General features: G+C 31.7%; 3 non-coding genes across 3 annotated transcripts; all 3 read right to left on the bottom strand.

The window, feature by feature from the left end:
- Positions 1-6,482: 6,482 nt before the first annotated feature.
- Positions 6,483-6,556, bottom strand: TRNAI-AAU (transfer RNA isoleucine (anticodon AAU)). Its single transcript has one exon. It is a non-coding gene; the product is annotated as a tRNA-Ile (tRNA).
- A 1,820-nt stretch (positions 6,557-8,376) lies between these two features.
- TRNAI-AAU (transfer RNA isoleucine (anticodon AAU)) lies at positions 8,377-8,450 on the bottom strand. Its single transcript has one exon. It is a non-coding gene; the product is annotated as a tRNA-Ile (tRNA).
- A 1,783-nt stretch (positions 8,451-10,233) lies between these two features.
- Positions 10,234-10,307, bottom strand: TRNAI-AAU (transfer RNA isoleucine (anticodon AAU)). Its single transcript has one exon. It is a non-coding gene; the product is annotated as a tRNA-Ile (tRNA).
- Positions 10,308-19,693: the final 9,386 nt, after the last annotated feature.

Here is a 19,693-nt window from a genome sequence, read left to right as displayed (position 1 = left end):
TGACCTCATTAAAGTGAAAATACTGGGGGCAATTTCTGAGCTTTCCAGGCCCAAACCCAACTGATTCCAAAGAATATTTCATGCAGATTTGAGATTGGACAAGGGGGAGCAATTAGTTTTAGGTTAGCATCATGTAGGTTAGTTTTCTAGAGAGAGAAGCTTCATCTTCTCTCTAGAATTAGGGTTTTAAGTTAACTGCATTTTAGATCTAGGGTTTAATTCTTGTTTTTGTAGAACCTATGCACAATTACTCAAGAGGGGGGGTGAATTGAGTAATGCAACAACAATGAATCTTTTTGCGAAAGTTAAAGACAATATACAAAAGTGTTATTGTACTAGTATTTTTCCAAGAGCTTAACTCAATTGCTAAGCATTTATAAGGAGCTTTTACTTTCCAATAGACACCAACTCAAATAAATTGATCAAGCTTTTCACCAATCGGACTTAAGCCACTCCTTAAGTACTTACGAAGCTACTTTTCGATCACAATTTATTTGCTCAAAAGTAAAAGACAATAATATTGAAGAGATGAGTTTGGAGAGAAGCAAACGCTATTTAGAGTGGTTCGGCACAATCCTTGTCCTACGTCCACTTTCTTTCTCAATCGCAATTGAGAAGTTCCACTATTGCCAAGCTTCAAGGTGCTCGCGCAAAACCTTTTACAATCCGAGTCCTTAGTTTCTAACACCTCACGGTATATGATCACCACTCGTATACTAACCCACTCCACTTAGAGATACCTTCTCTAAGATTTGCCTTGAGTACTTAGTATACCTCTTTGGTATCCTCACCGACTATAGTGTTTATAACTCTTGACTCAACCTTGGAGATCACACTCCAATTTACAAGGTGTACAAGAAAACAATTCTCAAAGAATTGTTGAGATGAAATGGGTACTCTCTAGAAGAGTGTATGATTACAAGTTTAGCACTATTGAACCAATTGATATTACTCTCTCAAATTGTGTATTATAACACCTTAAAAATGTGTAGAATGAAAGAATATGAACGAGATAGTTTGCAAATGCTCAAAGATATGAAATAAGGCTTCAATCCATCCATTTATAGATTCCCCAAACCTTAGAAACGTTGGGGAATTAATGGGATGAAGCCTTTATGTCAAAACTAGCCGTTTTTTATGTTTTTGAATTATTTGCATCGATGCATAACACTTTGCATCGATGCAAATGTGTCTTTGACGCTGAAATTTGAATTTTCAGCTAGGTTGCATCGATGCAAACATCTTTGCATCGATGCAACAAGTCGTTGCATGCTTTGCATCGATGCAAGATGAGTGTGCATCGATGCAAACCTTAAAGAATGGCTTAAAATCACTTCAAAATGCTTAGGATTGATCTCAAACTTGTTGGAGTCAATTCCTATGCTTTTGTACCTTTGAAAACAAGTTTTTAAACCATTTGGCTAGCATCAAATTGCAAGATGTGCATCAAAACATTTTTGTGAGTGTGTGTTGAGAGATTTAGCAATTGGTTCTTAACAAGAAGTTACCTAAGTCCTAAGACACTATACTTGTCTTAAAATGTTGTGGACTTGAGTTTCTTGTTGTTGTTGTGTTGCTTTCAACTCTTCATTCCTCAACTTTGAATGTTGGTTGATCTTTCAACATGCTTGTTCATTCAAGATGTTTGGTTTGTCTTTCATGTCGTTTGTTGGTTTGTCATTCATCAAAACCTACGAATACAAACTTCGCATACAAGCAACATGATTTACAATTTCCCCCTTTTTGATAATGACAAACCAATTTTGAGGAAATACATTTATAAATGATTTTGAAAGCAACAATAATGCACTTTGTTTTATAGAAAGCTTTGGAGAAGACTTCACAAAAGAAAAATTTGCAGAAGTTCCCCCTAAATATGTGCATTTGTTCCCTTAAAGGGCGTTTATCAAGGAAAACGATTTAACTATCAAAGTTTTTTTTTTTTTTTGCTTAGCGGAAGTCTTTTTGAAATCATTGTTTCGCAAACTTTTTTTTTTTTTCAAATCCTCAAACTTCTTCTTTTTCAAAAAGTTCAAAACTTCAAATATCCTCAAACTTTTCTTCCCCCTTTTGACATTATCAAAAAGAAGGGAGTTTAAAATGTGTCATAGAAGCATGCATAAAACAATGAATTTTTTTTTTAAGTTTAATTTCTCTATTAATCTCAAGGATGAGATATTCCCCCTTTCGAAAAGAATTTGATTTCCTCTTTTTATATATAATAAGCATGCATAATTCCCCCTAAAATATATCAAGACATGCATATTAACTTAAAATAGGGGTACCAAGCCTATTTTGAGTTATTCACCAAACAAGCATACAAGCATTAATCATTAAACAAAATTATGAAGGAAATATCAAAGTATTTAAACCATAATAGAAATCCTTAACTTACTAGGAGTTAGTTTAACAATTCATATAATCAAATAAGCATAAAGTAATGAAAAGTGACTTTGCTCAAAAATGGGGTTTTGTTGCTCAAAAATGCCAAATTCACTTGTTTTTGTGTAATTTGGTCGTGTTTGCATCGATGCAATGGTCTTTGCATCGATGCACATAGCACGTCGTGTGCTTTGCATCGATGCAAAGCTTGGTTGCATCGATGCAGCATGCATCATTTTGCCCAAAATCACCAAATTTTCATCCTTTGGTGGTTCTTTCTTCAATCCTTTGAGTTCCAACATGTATATACTCACTTAAACCATTATAAGCTTCAATTTGTTGATCCTCCATTGTTTATAATCTTCAAATTCTTCAATCTACCTCAAAACTTTTCCAACGCCGATTACTTTGCCGGTGTTGTTGTCTCCATAGATCACGTTTCCTCCGTTTGTAGGCTCTATTGCGGTGAACTTTGATTCATCGCTGGTCATGTGTTTGGAGCATCCACTATCAACATACCAATTTGTATCCTTAGCTCCAACACGTACCTACAAAATAATTAAAATTTGGTTTTAGGTACCCAAGTGAATTTGGGTCCTTGATGGTTAGTATGAGCATAATGCCCATAAGGTGCCCCTCTCGTATCTTGACTACGAAAGTTTATATGTTTAATTCTAGTAAAGCATACGGGTGTTATATGACCTACTTTATTACAATAATGACATATGACATTTGGATTATGCATCCTATGCATGTTTCTAAATGGTTGCCTAGGTTGTTTCCTAAATGCAACATCTTTTGATCTATATACATTGTGATTATAATTTCTAAATGAAGCATGTTGAGGAGGATGTTTAAAGGCTTCATTCCTTTTAGGCATGCTTACCTTTTGGGCTTGCGGTTGCCTAATAGGAGTTTTAGCATTTTTAAATTTTCCTTTTTCAAAACCCAAGCCTTCCTTATTATGAACATGCTTTTGGTTTTTCAACATTTTATCTAAGTTCTTTGAAGATTCATTGAACTTAGCTAAAGTGTTCTTAAGATTTGTAATTTCATCTTCATGCATTTTACAAGATTTGTATGGATCACTACTTGTGCTACACTTATCTTTTCCAAGATTGATATTCTCGTTTTTCAACATCTCATTTTGTTTTAAGAGTTCCATATTCTTTTTCTTTAGGAGAGAATAATCTTGGGTAAGTTTTGTGTATACCTCAAGTAAGGCATCATATTCATCTTGTAAATTAAAAGAAGTGGAGTTGTCATCACTAACCTTTTCTTCGCTTGCCATTAAGCAAAGATTTGCAACCTCGTCATCATCGGAGTCGGATTCATCCTCGTTCTCCCATGATATGTATGCTTTCTCCTTCTTCTTAAATTTCTTGTTTTTGTCCTCCTTTTGAAGTTTTGGACAATTGGGTTTGATGTGTCCAACTTCTCCACACTCATAGCATTTTGGTACCTTTGTTTTGCTCTTGAAGTTTTTCTTCATTGCAAACTTATTGAATCTTTTTAATAAGAGTACAAATTCTTCATCTCCTTCTTCTTCATTATCATCACTCTCTTCTTGCAGTGATGTTGTTTTAAGGGCGAGACTTTTCTTCTTGCTTTCTTCACCTTGTTGTCTATTTAGCATAGTCATTTCATAGGTGAGAAGATTTCCTCGCAGTTGATCAAATGTAAGTTGATCATAGAGCCTTCCTTCCACAATGGCGTTCACTTTGGAGTTCCATTTTGGTGTAAGGCTTGTAAGCACCTTGGTCACAATTTGTTTATCATTGTATTTTGTGCCAAGCATGCTTAGATTGTTGAAGATCTTGGAGAGTCTTTCAAGAGCTTCTTCAATGCTCTCTTCATCTTTCATTTTAAAATTTTCCCATTCATGAACCAACATAAATACCTTTGATTCTTTAACGTGGTCGGTTCCTTCGTAAGTGATTTGGAGTTTATCCCAAATCTCTTTAGCGGTTTCACATGTAGAGATCTTCATATAATCATGCTCGTTAAGTGCACAATGAATGAAGTTGATGGCTTTATCATTCATTGCCACTTTCTTCCAGTCATCGTCACTATATTCATCTTCTCCTTTCGGTACTTGCTTTAAGACGGAGACTCCTTCTTCTTTAGCGCTTGTTGTCTTTGTTGGAATGTGATTTCCATTCTCAATTACTTTCCAAATTCTCACATCTTGAGAACGGATCCAAATTCTCATCTTATTTTTCCAATAAGAGTAATTTGTTCCGCTAAAAAGAGGAGGTCTAGCGGTTGAGTTACCTTCGCTAGTGTTGTTGTTGTTAAAGCCTGTGCTTGCCATGATCTTTTCCCTTAAACGGTTAAGTCTTTCAAAGGGTTAAGCTCTGATGCCACTTGTAGAACCTATGCACAATTACTCAAGAGGGGGGTGAATTGAGTAATGCAACAACAATGAATCTTTTTGCGAAAGTTAAAGACAATATACAAAAGTGTTATTGTACTAGTATTTTTCCAAGAGCTTAACTCAATTGCTAAGCATTTATAAGGAGCTTTTACTTTCCAATAGACACCAACTCAAATAAATTGATCAAGCTTTTCACCAATCGGACTTAAGCCACTCCTTAAGTACTTACGAAGCTACTTTTCGATCACAATTTATTTGCTCAAAAGTAAAAGACAATAATATTGAAGAGATGAGTTTGGAGAGAAGCAAACGCTATTTAGAGTGGTTCGGCACAATCCTTGTCCTACGTCCACTTTCTTTCTCAATCGCAATTGAGAAGTTCCACTATTGCCAAGCTTCAAGGTGCTCGCGCAAAACCTTTTACAATCCGAGTCCTTAGTTTCTAACACCTCACGGTATATGATCACCACTCGTATACTAACCCACTCCACTTAGAGATACCTTCTCTAAGATTTGCCTTGAGTACTTAGTATACCTCTTTGGTATCCTCACCGACTATAGTGTTTATAACTCTTGACTCAACCTTGGAGATCACACTCCAATTTACAAGGTGTACAAGAAAATAATTCTCAAAGAATTGTTGAGATGAAATGGGTACTCTCTAGAAGAGTGTATGATTACAAGTTTAGCACTATTGAACCAATTGATATTACTCTCTCAAATTGTGTATTATAACACCTTAAAAATGTGTAGAATGAAAGAATATGAACGAGATAGTTTGCAAATGCTCAAAGATATGAAATAAGGCTTCAATCCATCCATTTATAGATTCCCCAAACCTTAGAAACGTTGGGGAATTAATGGGATGAAGCCTTTATGTCAAAACTAGCCGTTTTTTATGTTTTTGAATTATTTGCATCGATGCATAACACTTTGCATCGATGCAAATGTGTCTTTGACGCTGAAATTTGAATTTTCAGCTAGGTTGCATCGATGCAAACATCTTTGCATCGATGCAACAAGTCGTTGCATGCTTTGCATCGATGCAAGATGAGTGTGCATCGATGCAAACCTTAAAGAATGGCTTAAAATCACTTCAAAATGCTTAGGATTGATCTCAAACTTGTTGGAGTCAATTCCTATGCTTTTGTACCTTTGAAAACAAGTTTTTAAACCATTTGGCTAGCATCAAATTGCAAGATGTGCATCAAAACATTTTTGTGAGTGTGTGTTGAGAGATTTAGCAATTGGTTCTTAACAAGAAGTTACCTAAGTCCTAAGACACTATACTTGTCTTAAAATGTTGTGGACTTGAGTTTCTTGTTGTTGTTGTGTTGCTTTCAACTCTTCATTCCTCAACTTTGAATGTTGGTTGATCTTTCAACATGCTTGTTCATTCAAGATGTTTGGTTTGTCTTTCATGTCGTTTGTTGGTTTGTCATTCATCAAAACCTACGAATACAAACTTCGCATACAAGCAACATGATTTACAGTTTTCATCTAGTTTTCTTTATAATTTGCTCCAGATACATATTGTTTGGAAGAAATATGTTTCAAAAACATCCATCGTATCGTTGTTAAGGTTTTATACGCAATTCAATTTCTTTCTTGGAACAAAAACTTATAAAAGATAAAAAGGAACATTGAAACACTCGTCGACATGGATAGGCCATTATTTTTATACTTTGAAAATTCATGGTTTTAAAAAACATAATTCCTCTAATGGCCCATGCAGGTCTTGAACTTGCGACCTTCGCGTTATTAGCACGACGCTCTAACCAACTGAGCTAATAGGCCTACATTTTTTCTTTACTTAGTTTATTGACAAATATAAAACTTTTAATTTCCCTGAAATCCGTGTTAATAAAATTTTTCAAATTTTTTTTCTATAAATCATCAGGGTGTATCACAGCTCATTAGTGATATCATTATATATCGATTGGTGGTTTTCCAGTATTAGATGTATTTAGCCCTACTTGATTCATAAGAAATAGCTAGAATCAATATATAAATATTTAACAAATCAATTTAAAATAGAGCGATATATTCAATATCTTTGCTTGTGAGAAAATAAAAGTACGCAAATTAGGAAAATTAGGAAAAAAAAATTCTTTGAACATATAAGAAATTATGTTAAGTTGGTGCGCACTAATGAATATGATATAAATTTCGCACCTCGTATTATATTTGAGAGCTTTGCATATTATGTTCAAAGGAGAATGTTATGGTGTACAATGTTTAAGATACCAAAGAACTTTCCATTTGCATTTGCCGACTTGACCTATGGAATATAAAGTTACAATGCATAGAAGAAAATGTTTCATATTGTTCGAACTTTATACCCATGGTTTTGATGCCTAATGTGCTAGCAAAACAACAAATATAGCATAGTTATGGTTCACAAATATGAAGTTGTTGAGAAGAAAATGAAATTCGACAAGAATTTTGTTATTACAATTGAAAAAGATTGTGGCAACTAAGTTAACTATAATGATAGCTTTTTGGTACGAAGATACCTTAAATTTGAAGTTGTAAGGGTAATGTGTGCTAAATCTTGTACTAAAAAAAATACTAATACCACCCCTTGGATTGGATAATTAGCTTTTGTTTCTTCTATGACATTAGAACAGAGACCAAATTTTGATTAGAAAGAATAGCGCAAAACCTTTGCATGGTCAAAAAACGGTTGTTTAAGCAGAATTCTAAGGTCAACGAATGATCGAAACTAAAACTTGGGATTGAATTCAACCATAATTGAAGTTATCTTTATGTTGCCTTTCTTGGCGTTGTTGGTTGATACATTAAAGCATGCTATGTTTATAAACAATTAGCAGAGAGTAACATTATGTTTTCTTTTTCTGTTTGTCTTTATTTAATATTTATCTCTCCCAACAGGTAACGAAACAATTTTTTGAGTGATATATTTAACTAATAAAACTGGAATAATCTAAAAATCTTACTTGATTTGATGACATAGTAAAATCCAAACAGCTGCATATTATTCCACATGAAATCTACTTATGAAAGAAATTAAGATTAGAAAGTTATATAATCTACCCTTCACTATGAATGCATCGAGATATTTAAAAAAAAATTGGCAAGAGCTTAACCTTCATTTGCATTTTGATTTATGGCTCTCTTAGCAATAAAGGAAGTAAGGGATGTAATTGTTACGTTGGTAACATAAAGAGTATAAATTGCAAAACACTAATCTAAGTAAATTTTGCAAGCAGTTTTGCTCTTTTTACTTAGGTAAAGAACTTGTCAAATACATGTACTTTTGGGTATTAGGAATAGAGCTTCCATCAATTTCGCTTACATTTTCCGGCATACTTTTTTCATAGGAAGACAATTATGTAGTATCTTTTTCATAGGAAGACAATAATGTAGTACCAAAACAAGTGCTATAATTTGCTCCATATACATATTGTTTGGAAGAAATATGTTTCAAAAACATCCATGGTATCGTTGTTAAGGTTTTATATGCAATTCAATTTCTTTCTTGGAACAAAAACTTATTAAAAATAAAAAGGAACATATCAACACTCGTCAGCATGGATAGGCCATTATTTTTATACTCTGAAAATTCATGGTTTTAAAAAACATAATTTCTCGAATGGCCCATGCAGGTCTCGAACCTGCGACCTTCGCGTTATTAGCACGACGCTCTAACCAACTGAGCTAATAGGCCTACATGTTTTCTTTTCTTAGTTTTTTTACATGTATAAAACTTTTAATTTCCCTGAAATCCATGGTAATAAAATTTTTCATATTCTTTTTCTATAAATTATCAGGGTGTATCACAGCTCATTAGTGATATCATTATATATCGGTTGGTGGTTTTCTAGTATTAGGTGTATTTAGCCCTACTTGATTCACAAGAAATAGCTAGAATCAATATATAAATATTTAACAAATCAAATTAAAATAGAGCGATATATTCAATATCTTTGCTTGTGAGAAAATAAAAGTACATAAATTAGGAATATTAGAAAAAAAATTTCATTGAACATATAAGGAATTATGTTAAGTTGGTGCGCACTAAAGAATATGATATAAATTCCGCACCTCGTATTATATTTGAGAGCTTTGCATATTATGTTCAAAGGAGAATGTTATAGTGTATAATGTTTAAGATACCATAGAAGTTTCCATTTGCATTTGCCGACTTGACCCAAGGAATATAAAGTTACAGTGCAAAGAAGAAAACGTTTCATATTGTTCGAACTTTATACCCATTGTTTTGATGCCTAATGTGCTAGCAAAACAACAAATATAGCATAGTTATGGTTCGCAAATATGAAGTTGTTGAGAAGAAAATGAAATTCAACAAGAATTTTGTTATTACTGTTGAAAAAGATTGTGGCAACTATGTTAACTATAATGATAGCTTTTTGGTACGAAGGTACCTTAAATTTTAAGTTGTAAGGGTAATGTGTGCTAAATCTTGTACTAAAAAGAATACTAATACCACCCCTTGGATTGGATAATTAGCTTTTGTTTTTTCTATAACATTAGAACAGAGACCAAATTTTGATTAGAAGGAATAGCGAAAAACCTTTGCATGGTCAAAAAACGGTTGTTTAAGCGGAATTCTAAAGTCAACAAATGATCGAAACTAAAACTTGGGATTGAATTCAACCATAATTGAAGTCATCTTTATGTTGCCTTTCTTGGCGTTGTTGGTTGATGCATTAAAGCATGCTATGTTTATAAACAATTAACAGAGAGTAACATTATGTTTTCTTTTTCTGTTTGTCTTTATTTAATATTTATCTCTCCCAACAGGTAACGAAACAATTTTTTGAGTGATATATTTAACTAATAAAACTGGAATAATCTAAAAATCTTACTTGATTTTATGACATAGTAAAATCCAAACAGCTGCATATTATTCCACATGAAATCTACTTATGAAAGAAATTAAGATTAGAAAGTTATATAATCTACCCTTCATTTTGAATGCATCGAGATATTTAAAAAAAAATTGGCAAGAGCTTAACCTTCATTTGGATTTTGATTTATGGCTCTCTTAGCAATAAAGGAAGTAAAGGATGTAATTGTTACGTTGGTTACATAAAGAGTATAAATTGCAAAACACTAATCTAAGTAAATTCTGCAAGCAGTTTTGCTCTTTTTACTTAGGTAAAGAACTTGTCAAATACATGTACTTTTGGGTATTAGGAATAGAGCTTCCCTCAATTTCGTTATTTTCCGGCATACTTTTTCAATAAGGAAGACAATTATGTATTATCTTTTTCATAGGAAGACAATAATGTAGTACCATAACAAGTGCTATAATTTGCTCCATATACATATTGTTTGGAAGAAATATGTTTCAAAAACATCCACGGTATCGTTGTTAAGGTTTTATACGCAATTCAATTTCTTTCCTAGAACAATAACTTATAAAAGATAAAAAGGAACATATCAGGTCTGAAAATTTATGGTTTTAAAAAACACAATTCCTCCAATGGCCCATGCAAGTCTCGAACCTGCGACCTTTGCATTATTAGCACGACACTCTAACCAACTGAGCTAATAGGCCTACATATTTTCTTTGTTTAGTTTTTTGACATGTATAAAATTTTTAATTTCCCTGAAATCCGTATTAATAAAATTTTTCATATTCTTTTTCTATAAATGATCAGGGTGTATCACAACTCATTAATGATATCATTATATATTGGTTGGTGGTTTTCCAGTATCAGGTGTATTTAGCCCTACTGGATTCACAAGAAATAGCTAGAATCAATATATAAATATTTAACAAATCAATTTAAAATAGAGCGATATATTCAATATCTTTGCTTGTGAGAAAATAAAAGTATGTAAATTTGGAATATTAGAAAAAAATTTTCTTTGAACATATAAGGAATTATGTTAAGTTGGTGCGTACTAAAGAATATGATATAAATTTCGCACCTCATATTATATTTGAGAGCTTTGCATATTATGTTCAAAAGTGATAGCATACCCAGCTCATTTGCCAAGGTTAAAATGTAAAAGGAGAATGTTATGGTTAACAATGCTTAAGATACCATTAAACTTCCCATTTGCTTTTGCCGACTTGATATATGGAATATCAAGTTACATTGCATAGAAGAAAACGTTTCATATTGTTTGAACTTTATACCTATGGTTTTAATGCCAAATGTGCTAGCAAAACAACAAATGTAGCATAGTTATGGTTCACAAATATAAAGTTCTTGAGAAGAAAATGAAATTCAACAAGAATTTTGTTATTAATGTTGAAAAAGATTGTGGCAACTAACTTAACTATAATGATATAATTTTGATATGAAGATATCTAAAATTTGAAGTTAAAAGGGTAATGTGTGCTAAATCTTGTACTAAAAAGAATACTAATACCACCCCTTGGATTGGATAATTAGCTTTTGTTTTCTCTATGACATTAGAACAGAGATCAAATTTCGATTAGAAAGAATGGCACAAAACCTTTGCATGGACAAAAAATGGTTGTTTAAGTGGAATTCTAAGGTCAACGAATGATCGGAACTAAAACAAGGGATTGAATTCAACCATAATTGAATTCATCTTTTTATTATCTTTCTTGGCGTTGCTGTTTGATGCATTAAAGCATGCTACGTTTATAAACAATTAACAAAGAGTAACATTATGTTTTCTTTTTCTATTTGTCTTTATTTAATATTTATCTCTCTCAATAGGTAAGAAAATAATTTTTTGAGTGACATATTTAACTAATAAAACTGGAATAATTTAAAAATATTACTAGATTTGAAGACATAGTAAAATCCAAACAGCTCTGTATCATTCCACATGAAATCTACTTATGAAAGAGATTAAGATTAAAAATTTTTATAATATATCCTTCAATATGAATGCATCGAGATATTTAAAAAAAAATTGGCAAGAGTTTAACTTTCATTTAGATTTATTTATGGCCCTCTTAGCAATAAAGGAAGTAAGGGATGTAATTGTTACGTTGATAACATAAAGAGTATAAATTGCAAAACAATAATCTAAGTAAATTTTACAAGAAGTTTTGCTCTTTTTACTAAGGAAAAGAACTTGTCAAATACATGTACTTTTGGGTATTATGGATAGAGCTTCCATCAATTTCCCTTACATGTTCTAGCAAACTTTTTTCATAGGAAGACAATTTTGTAGTATCTTTTTCGTAGGATGACAATTATGTAGTACCATAACAAGTGCTATAATTTGCTCCATATACATATTGTTTGGTAGAAATATGTTTCAAAAACCTGCGACCTTCCCATTATTAGCACGACGCTCTAACCAACTGAGCTAATAGGTCTACATATTTTCTTTGCTTAGTTTATCGACATGTATAAAAATTTTAATTTCCCAATTAATTTGTGTTAATAAAATTTTTCATATTCTTTTTTCATAAATCAATAGGGTGTATCACAGCACATTAGTGATATCATTATATATCGGTTGGTGGTATTCCAGTATTAGGTGTATTTTGCCCTACTTGATTCGCAAGAAATAGCTAGAATAAATATATAAATAATTAACAAATCAATTTATAATAGTGTGATATATTTAATGTCTTTTCTTGTGAGAAAATAAAAGTACGCGAATTAGAAAAATTAGAAAAAAAAATCTTTGAACATATAAAGAATTTTGTTTAGTTGGTGTGCAATAAAGAATATGATATAAATTCTGCACCTCGTATTATATTTAAGAGCTTTGCATGTTATGTTCAAAAGTGATAGCATATCTAGCTCATTTGCCAAGGTTAAAATGTAAAAAGAGAACGTTATGGTGAACATTGCTAAAGATACCATAAAGCTTCCCATTTGCTTTTGCTGACTTGACCCATGGAATATCAAGTTACATTGCATAGATGAAAATGTTTCAAATTGTTCGAACTTTATACCCATGATTTTGATGCCTATTGTGCTAGAAAAACAACAAATATAACATATTTATGGTTCACAAATATGAAGTTGTTGAGAAGAAAATAAAATTCGACAAGAATTTTGTTATTACGGTTGAAAAATATTATGGCAACTAACTTAACTATAATGATAGTTTTTTGGTACGAAGATATCTAAAATTTGAAGTTGTAAGGGTAATGTGTGCTAAATCTTGTACTAAAAAGAATACTAATACCACCCCTTGGATTGGATAATTAGCTTTTGTTTTCTCTATGAAATTAGACTAGAGACAAATTTTGATTAGAAAGAATGGCGCAAAACCTTTGCATGGTCATAAAATGGTTGTGTAAGTGGAATTCTAAGGTCAATGAATAATCGGAACAAAAACTTGGGATTGAATTCAACCATAAATGAAGTCATCTTTTTATTGTCTTTCTTGGCGTTGTTGATTGATGCATTAAAGCACTCTATGTTTATAAACAATTAACAGAAAGTAACATTATGTTTTCTTTTTCTGTTTGTCTTTATTTAATATTTATCTCTCTCAGCAGGTAACAAAATAATTTTTTGAGTGATATATTTAACAAATAAAATTGGAACAATCTAAAAGTCTTGATGACAAAGTAAAATCCAAACAGCTCCATTTCATTCCACATGAAATCTACTTATGAAAGAGATTAATATTAGAAAGTTTTATAATCTATCCTTTACTATAAATGCATCGAGATATTTTAAAAAATTGGCTAGAGCTTAAACTTTATTTGGATTTTGATTTATGGCCCTCTTAGAAATAAAGGAAGTAAGTGATGTAATTGTTACGTTGGTAACATAAAGAGTATAAATTGCAAAACACTAATCTAAGTAAATTTTGCAAGAAGCTTTGCTCTTTTTACTAAGGTAAAGAACTTGTCAAATACATGTACTTTTGGGTATTAGGAATAGAGCTTCCATCAATTTCGCTTACATTTTTCGGCATACTTTTTCATCAGAAGACAATTATGTAGTATCTTTTTCATAGAAAGACAATTAGGTAGTACCATAACAAGTGCTATAATTTGCTCCATATACATATTGTTTGGTAGAAATATGTTTCAAAAACTTCCACCGTATCGTTGTTAAGGTTTTATACGCAATTCAATTTCTTTCTTGGAACAAAAACTTATAAAAGATGAAAAGGAACATATCAACACTCCTCGACATGGATAGGCCATTATTTTTATGCTCTGAAAATTCATGGTTTTATAAAAGATAATTCCTCCAATGGCCCATGGAGGTCTCGAACCTATGACCTTCGCGTTATTAGCACGATGCTCCAACCAACTGAGGTAACAAGCCTACATATTTTCTTTACTTAGTTTATTTACATGTATAAAACTTTTAAATACTCTGTTAATCCATGTTAATAAAATTTTTCATATTCTTTTTCTATAAATCATCAGGGTGTATCACAATACATTAGTTATATCATTATATATCGGTTGGTGGTATTTCAGTATTAGGTGTATTTTGCCCTACTTGATTTGCAAGAAATAGCTAGAATCAATATATAAATAATTAACAAATCAATTTGAAATAGAGCGATATATTCAATGTCTTTGCTTGTGAGAAAATAAAAGTACTCAAATTAGGAAAATTAGAAAAAAAATTTCTTTGAACATATACGAAATTTTGTTTAGTTGGTTAGCACTAAAGAATATGATATGAATTCCTAACCTCGTATTATATTTGATAGCTTTGCATATTATGTTCAAAAGTGATAGTATACCCAGCTCATTTGCAATGGTTAAAATGTAAAAGGAGAACGTTATGGTGAACAATGCTTAAGATACCATAGAACTTCCCGTTTGCTTTTGCCGACTTGACCCACGGAATATCAAGTTACATTGCATAGAAGAAAACATTTCATATTGTTCAATCTTTATAACCATGGTTTTGATGCCTAATGTGCTAGCAAAACAACAAATATAGCATAGTTAGGGTTTCCAAATATGAAGTTGTTGAGAAAAAAATGAAATTCGACAAGAATTTTGTTATTACAGTTGAAAAATATTGTGGCAACTAGCTTAATTATAATGATAACTTTTTGGTATGAAGATATCTAAAATTTGAAGTTGTAAGGGTAATGTGTGCTAAATCTTGTACTAAAAAGAATACTAATACCAACCCCTGGATTGGATAATTAGCTTTTGTTTTCTCTATGACATTATACCAGAGACCAAATTTTGATTAGAAAGAATGACGCAAAACCTTTGCATGGTCAAAAAATGGTTGTTTAAGTGGAATTCTAAGGTCAACGAATGATAGGAACTAAAACTTGTTATTGAATTCAACCATAATTGAAGTCATCTTTTTATTGCCTTTTTTGGCGTTGTTGGTTGATGCATTAAAGCATGCTATGTTTATAAACAATTAACAGAGAGTAACATTATGTTTTCTTTTTTCGTTTGTCTTTATTTAATATTTATCTCTCTCAATATGTAATGAAACAATTTTTTGAGTGATATATTTAACTAATAAAACTGGATTAATCTAAAAATCTTACTTGATTTAATGACATAGTAAAATCCAAACAGCTCTATATCATTTCACATGAAATTTACTTATGAAAGAGATTAGGATTAGAAAGTTTTATAATCTATTCTTCACTATGAATGTATCGAGATATTTAAAAAAATGGCAAGAGTTTAACTCTCATTTGGATTTTGATTTCTCTTTGCAATAAAGGAAGTAAGGGATGTAATTGTTACGTTGGTAACATAAAGAGTATAAATTGCAAAACACTAAACAAAGTAAATTTTGCAAGAAGTTTTTCTCTTTTTACTCAGGAAAAGAACTTGTCAAATACATGTACTTTTCGGTATTAGGGATAGAGCTTTCATCAATTTCTCTTACATGTTCCGGCAAACTTTTTTCATAACAAGACAATTATGCAGTACCATAACAAGTGCTATATTTTGCTCCATATACATATTGTTTGGTAGAAATATGTTTCAAAAACTTCCAATGTATCATTGTTAAGGTTTTATACTCAATTCAATTTTTTCTTGGGACAAAAACTTATAAAAGATAAAAAGGAACATATCAACACTCATCGAAATGGATAGGCCATTATTTTTATACTCTTAAAATTCATGGTTTTGAAAAACATAATTCCTCCAATGGCCCATGCAAGTCTCAAACCTACAACCTTCGCGTTATTAGCAAGATGCTCTAACCAACTGAGCTAATAGGCCTACATATTTTCTTTGCTTAGTTTATTGACATGTATAAAACTTTTAAATTCCCCGTTAATCCGTGTTAATAAAATTTTTCATATTCTTTTTCTATAAATCATCAGGGTGTATCACAATACATTAGTGATATCATTATATAGCAGTTGGTGGTATTCCAGTATTAGGTGTATTTTGCTCTACTTGATTCGTAAGAAATAGCTAGAATCAATATATAAATAATTAACAAATCAATTTAAAATAGAGCGATATATTCAATGTCTTTGCTTGTGAGAAAATAAAAGTACGTGAATTTGGAAAATTAGAAAAAAAATTTCTTTGAACATATAATGAATTTTGTTTAGTTGGTTAGAACTAAAGAATATGATATGAATTCCTAACCTCGTAATATATTTGAGAGCTTTGCATATTATGTTCAAAAGTGATAGCATACCCAGCTCATTTGCCAAGGTTAAAATATAAAAGGGGAACGTTATGGTGAACAATGCTTAAGATACCATAAAACTTCCCATTTGCTTTTGCCAAATTGACCCATGGAATATCAAGTTACATTGCATAGAAGAAAACATTTCATATTGTTCGATCTTTATACCCATGGTTTTAATGCCTAATGTGCTAGCAAAACAACAAATATAGCATAGTTATGGTTACCAAATATGAAGTTGTTGAGAAGGAAATGAAATTCAACAAGAATTTCGTTATTACAGTTGAAAAAGATTATGGCAACTAACTTAACTATAATGATAGCTTTTTGGTACGAATATATCTAAAATTTGAAGTTGTAAGATTAGTGTGTGGTAAATCTTGTACTAAAAAGAATACTAATACCACCCCTTGGATTGGATAATTAGCTTTCGTTTTCTCTATGACATTAGAACAGAGACCAAATTTTGATTAGAAAGAATGGCGCAAAACCTTTGCATAGGAAAAAAATGGTTGTTTAAGTGCAACTCTAAGGTCAACGAATGATCGGAACTAAAACTTGGGATTGAATTTAACCATAATTGAAGTCATCTTTTTATGGTCTTTCTTGGCGTTGTTTGTTGATGCATTAAAGCATGCTATGTTTATAAACAACTAACAGAGAGTTGCATTATGTTTTCTTTTTCTAATTGTCTTTATTTAATATTTATCTCTCTCAACAGGTTAGAAAACAATTTTTTGAGGGATATATTTAACTAATAAAACTGGAATAATCTAAAAATCTTACTTGATTTGATGACATAGTAAAATCCAAACAGCTCCATATCATTTCACATGAAATCTACTTATGAAAGAGATTAAAACTAGAAAGTTTTATAATCTATCATTCACTATGAATGCATCGAGATATTTTAAAAAAAAAGTGGCAAGAGCTTAACTTTCATTTGGATTTTGATTTATGGCCCTCTTAGCAATAAAGGAAGTAAGGGATGTAATTATTACGTTGGTAACATAAAGAGTATACATTGCAAAACAATCATCTAAGTAAAATTTTCAAGAAGTTTTGCACTTTTTACTAAGAAAAAGAACTTGTCAGATACATGTACTTTTGTGTATTAGGGATAGAGCTTCCATGAATTTCCCTTACATGTTTCGGCAAACTTTTTTCAGAGGAAGACAATTATGTAGTATCTTTTTCATAGGAAGACAATTATGCTGTACCATAACAAGTGCTATAATTTGCTCCATATACATATTGTTTGGTAAAAATATGTTTCAAAACCCTACGACTTTCGCGTTATTAGCACGACGCTCTAACCAACTAATCTAATAGGCCTACATATTTTCTTTGCTTAGTTTATCGAATGTATAAAACTTTTAATTTCCATGTTAATCCGTGTTAATAAAATTTTTCATATTCTTTTTCTATAAATCATCAGGGTGTATCACAGCACATTAATGATATCATTATATATCAGTTGGTGGTATTCCATTGTTAGGTGTATTTTGCCCTACTTGATTCGTGATGAGTGGACTTTGGTGTGGTCTAGAATTTCACAAATGAATTCTCGTTGCAAGTATGGCTTCTAAACCAACAATAATCCTTTCATACAAAAATTTGGTTGTCACAAGTAACAAACCTATAAAAATATAAACTGAAGTATTTAAACCTCGGGTCGTTCTCCCTAGGAATTGCAATAAAGTGTTCTTGTTATTGGTTAGAGGTATGTTTTGGGGTTTTGGGGTAAGGAACAAGAATTGTAAATTGCAAAAGAAATAAACTAACAACTAGGAAAGCACTTGGCAAGATATGAGAACTAGATGTCCTATCCTAGTTATCCTTATCAATTGTGATGAGAATTGTTCATTGCTCCCACTTGGTTAACCTCTAACCATGGAGAAAAGTCAAGTGGATGAATTAACTTGATTCCACAAGTCCTAGTCAAATCATAAGAAATACTAGCTTTAGTAGCATTCAAGTCAATTAGCAATCTCTAATTATCAACCAACAAAAGTGTTTGATAACTCAAGAGTCACTAATTACTCTACCTAGGCCAAGAGGAACAAAATCTAACTCATAGCTAGAAGAAGCATTTCATCAAACACATAAAAGGCAATAAAGGTAAACAACATGAATTGCAAGAATTAAAGAGAGATCTAACTACAAAAGCAAGAGATTAAAAATAGAGAAACAAAACAATTATGAACCACAAAGAACTTACCAATTACATTGAAGAGAAATGTAGATCTACAAGTGAATTCATAAACTACAATTAACAATATAAAGAAACTACAAGAGAAGTAGAATGCTACAACTACAAGAGAAGAATTAAATATGGAAAAGGAAAATTGAAGTAATAGATGAGATAGATTTAGATCTAAAACTAAGAACCCTAATTCTAGAGAGAAGAGAGAGCTTTTCTCCCTAGAAACTAACTCTAAAACTACCACTAAATCTTCCCAATTCCTCCTAGATGATAGAATGATGCCTTTCCCTTCAATCCTTGATCTTTTAAGCATTTTGGCGCCAAAATTGATTCCAAACTGGGCCCCACACCCTCTGTGAATTCGCTGGGCATGAATTCACTCAAAAAATCATGTGCCAGCACCGACGCATATGCGTACAGCATGCGTACATGTCCATGGGATTTTGCGCGATCCGCGCGTATGCGTCAAGTGCGCGCGCGCGTTCATGGACTTGTCCCAAATCTTTGGCTTTTCATGATTTCTCCACTTTGCATGCTTTCTCTTCACTCCTTTGATTCATTTCTAGCCCTTTTCAATCTGAAATCACTAGCAAACACATCAAGGCATCTAGTGGAATCAAAGGAAGATTAAAATTATCAAATTGAAGACCCAAAAAGCATGTTTTCACACTTAAACACAATTAAAGGAGAAATCACAAAATTATGCTATTTCATTGAATAAACGTGAAAAAAAAGGTTGATAAAATGCTCTAGATTCAATAAAAGATAAATCCTAAAAATGGGATTTATCAACTTGCAAGAAATATTCAATGTCTTTGCTTGTGAGAAAATAAAAGTACACAAATTAGGAAAATTAGAAAAAACATTACTTTGAACATATAACAAATTTTGTTTAGTTGGTGTGCACTAAAGAATACGATATAAATTCTACACCTCGTATTATATTTGAGAGCTTTGCATATTATGTTCAAAAGTGATAGCATATCCAGCTCATTTTCCAAGGTTAAAATGTAAAAGGAGAACGTTATGGTGAACAATGCTTAAGATACCATAGAACTTCTCATTTGCTTTTGCCGACTTGACCTATGGAATATCAACTTACATTGCATAGAAGAAAACGTTTTAGATTGTTCGAACTTTATATCCATGGTTTTGATGCCTAATGTGCCTGATGTGCTAGCAAAA

The sequence above is a fragment of the Arachis stenosperma genome, chromosome 5, assembly GCF_014773155.1.
Source record: "Arachis stenosperma cultivar V10309 chromosome 5, arast.V10309.gnm1.PFL2, whole genome shotgun sequence".
Classification (NCBI taxonomy): domain Eukaryota; kingdom Viridiplantae; phylum Streptophyta; class Magnoliopsida; order Fabales; family Fabaceae; genus Arachis; species Arachis stenosperma.
This window is presented reverse-complemented; position numbering and strand designations above follow the sequence as displayed.